The sequence below is a fragment of the Sinocyclocheilus grahami genome, unplaced genomic scaffold (assembly GCF_001515645.1).
Source record: "Sinocyclocheilus grahami isolate Dianchi unplaced genomic scaffold, SAMN03320097.WGS_v1.1 scaffold179.1, whole genome shotgun sequence".
Taxonomy (NCBI): domain Eukaryota; kingdom Metazoa; phylum Chordata; class Actinopteri; order Cypriniformes; family Cyprinidae; genus Sinocyclocheilus; species Sinocyclocheilus grahami.
Window position 1 is genome coordinate 116,691 of NW_015505358.1, and position 3,211 is coordinate 119,901.

Here is a 3,211-nt window from a genome sequence, read left to right on the forward strand (position 1 = left end):
CATTCATGCATTCGGTGCCTTGCTCAAGGGCACCTCAGTCGTGGTATTGAAGGTGGGAGAGAGCACTGTACATTCACTCCCCCCACCTACAATCCCTGCCGGTACGAGACTTGAACCCGCAACCTTTGGGTTACAAGTCCGACTCTAACCGTTAGGCCACGACTTCCCCCCCGTCAAGTAACTGGACTACATATTGTAAGCAACTGAATAAATTATAATTGGTGTAAGATATGGTAATAACTAATAACTAAACTGTTGGTATGTAAACAAACATGCTCTAGTTGCTTTTCATAATAAAACACGTTTGGAGTGTTCTCTCTGCTGAAATTTGTAATTATTTAGCTAAACAAATTATTGCAAAAAGCTGGGAACAATTAATTTGGCATTTTACTGAAATTGTTATTATAATGTTGTTATTTTAGTTTGTCTGGTTGCTGGTTTGTTACAAGATTACTTTTCAGAGACCTATTCGTTGACAGTCATACCTGTAAACATAATACTAATGCATTTAGAACACTTGTGTATTTTACCAGGAGTGGGGTGTGAACCCACGAGGCCATTTGTCCATTGGGTTTTACATCCAATGCCTTAACCACTCAACCATCCTGGTCACAGAACAAATTAGCCACCACTTGCCATGTGCCATCTGATTGGTAGTTCATACTTTTTTTACAAGGAAAAGGCTTTTTAGCGACATTCTAAAAACATCCAGTCTCAGGTTTCTGATTTTTATAAAGAGATTGTAAGAATAACTTTTATATTGTTAATAAATCAGGCTTTTGTTCATCTCAATCATCATTGCATTAAATGTTTTGCCCCACAATAAAAACTACAGTTTTGATCATAAAACTAAGCATTTCAATTACAGCTTACTAAGACAAATTATTTGAAGATATAGAGTAACAACTGATATTTATATGCATTTTATGTAAGTTGACTGCTATACTGTTAAAGATCTTATTGATTTACATTACAAGCTATCAGAATTTAATCTTACTTTGTGGCCATATAAATATCACCAGCTGTACCAAATTGCATTTTTCCTCAGTTTGAGCCTCTGAATAAAATTGAGGTGTTTTTTTTCCTCCTCGTGTATGAGCTCCATATTGTCACTATAAAAGTGCTTTAAAGTTTAAAAAGTGTATTTAATTCAGTTGTTCCTTGTATACTCTCCAGATATTGTCTGCCTGTATTTCAAAGAAAAGAATCTTTTTGACATTGATCATGTGACTGTTTGTGCAGATGGTCAAATGTTCTTCAGAACATCTCAGATCATATTGGATTCATCAGGGTTTATTCTTGTCAGCTCTAGTGCTGCTGTCAGTAGAGCAAGAAAAATATGACAAACCAAATACTAAGATGTTCTGAAATCACACATCTTTTTATTTAATACATTTTGCAATGGAAAATATTGCATTTTGACTGTATAAGACTAATGGTCCTCACTGTATAAAGCAGTCTTGTTGTGTGGATACTGCGCGCTCCCCAAATCTCTCTCTCTCTCTCTCTCTCTCTCTGCCACTCACTCAGACTCTCATTCTCTCGCTCAGCATCTTCTCATCCAGACAGGGAGTTTTTGCTGACAAGGAAACAAGCTTTTGCACTGTAGTCCAACTTTCAATTTTCATGGTTCTGAATCACTCTCTCTTCATTGTTCAGTACCCCTTTGAAGATTAAAGTATAAGCCTGAAGACAGGACATCTCTTGAGTTGGATCTTTGTGCTGGCTTTGTTTGCTGCTTTGGAGAGGCGTTTTCTCTGCTACACATTTGCAAATGACCTCTTACAGTAAGTTGTTGGACATGCTGTAGGAGTATTTGGATCCTCTTTCAAAGCCGAGATGATGTGCTAACTGTGCAAACATCAAGAGTGGAAATCCTTTAGGATGCGAATCTTAAACAAGCCCAACAGTCTGAAGATAATGGCTGTGGTGAGATCTTCACTGCAGAAAGTGATGCTTTTTCTACAACACATCCAAAGAATGGCTGTCACGTCACCACGTTATCAGAAACTGTGCAAGGTAAAAGAGTGTTTAAATTACTTTGTTTACTGAAGGTGCATTTTATTCAGATCTGTTGATGAATGTGTGAATCATAGATTCTCAATCTTTTAGAGGGTTCGGTAGCATCACAAGAATTGAAAACCGGAGTTTATAGTGAAACAAAGCAAGCAGTAACTTTTACAGTTCATTGATTGACTTGCTCAGGAATCTTGTCCAGAAAGCCACAGTTGTTTATTCTCTAAGAAGTATTGTATTGTGTTTCATGAATAACACAGAAATGTAATGTAATCTCTCAGGTCTTTACCAGGAGTGGGGTTTGAACCCACGAGGACATTTGTCCATTGGATCTTAAGTCCAACGCCTTAACCACTCGGCCACCCTGGTCACAGTTTTAGACCAGGTTGAAGGACTTGATTAGTTGGGTCAGGTGTGTTTGATTAGGGTTGAATCTAAACTCTGCAGGGATTGAGTTTGACACCCCTGATCTAAAGTCTTATCAATTACACAGAAATTAGTGCATCAGTGACATTATGATTGGCTCCTCTGAACAACACTGATAAGTCAGCACTGTTTTTCATAATGCCATCTCATCACAACAACCCAGCATTACTTCTGACTATTCTTCACAGAAAGCATAATTAATTTCATAATTAATTAACTTAATTTCATTGAAAATTGTTCGAACCCACGAGCACATTTGTACGGTGGCCGAGAAGTGCAAAGCAGATCACAATTCTGAAAACAAAATAACAATTCAGAAAGCACAACGACAAATCAGACAAACCGGAAGAGGTAGGTATAGTTTGAGACCGCGCCATTGGTTTGGGATTACTCACCGCTGACTGGACGAGACATCTGTCAATCAACATATACAGGGAAGAACCAGCCGAAGAACAGCAGAGTCCTGGTAGAAAGTTCAGAGATGGTATTAAAGTAGCTCAGTTTAAATGTATTGTATGAATTGCCCTTACTATGGAATAAAAAATAAGGGGTGTCTATTTACATTTAGTTAAAAGTGGCTATAAATCATCAGCTTTAGTGGCACAGATAGATAAGCGTGAGTCCTTAGCTTTTTGACGCGATCAACCCAGGTTTGATCCCGTCTTTTGCCGAACTTTTTTTTCCTCCCTTTTCAAATCTCGTATTAGCAATGGATTCTATTTACACTAAGTGAAAATAGCAGTATTTTTAGCAATATGCTATTTACACT

At 37.7% G+C, this 3,211-nt stretch overlaps 1 non-coding gene across 1 annotated transcript; it reads right to left on the reverse strand.

Moving 5' to 3' along the window:
* Window positions 1–2,302: 2,302 nt before the first annotated feature.
* Window positions 2,303–2,385, reverse strand: trnal-uaa (transfer RNA leucine (anticodon UAA)). The gene has a single exon. It is a non-coding gene; the product is annotated as a tRNA-Leu (tRNA).
* Between the last annotated feature and the right edge of the window lie 826 nt (window positions 2,386–3,211).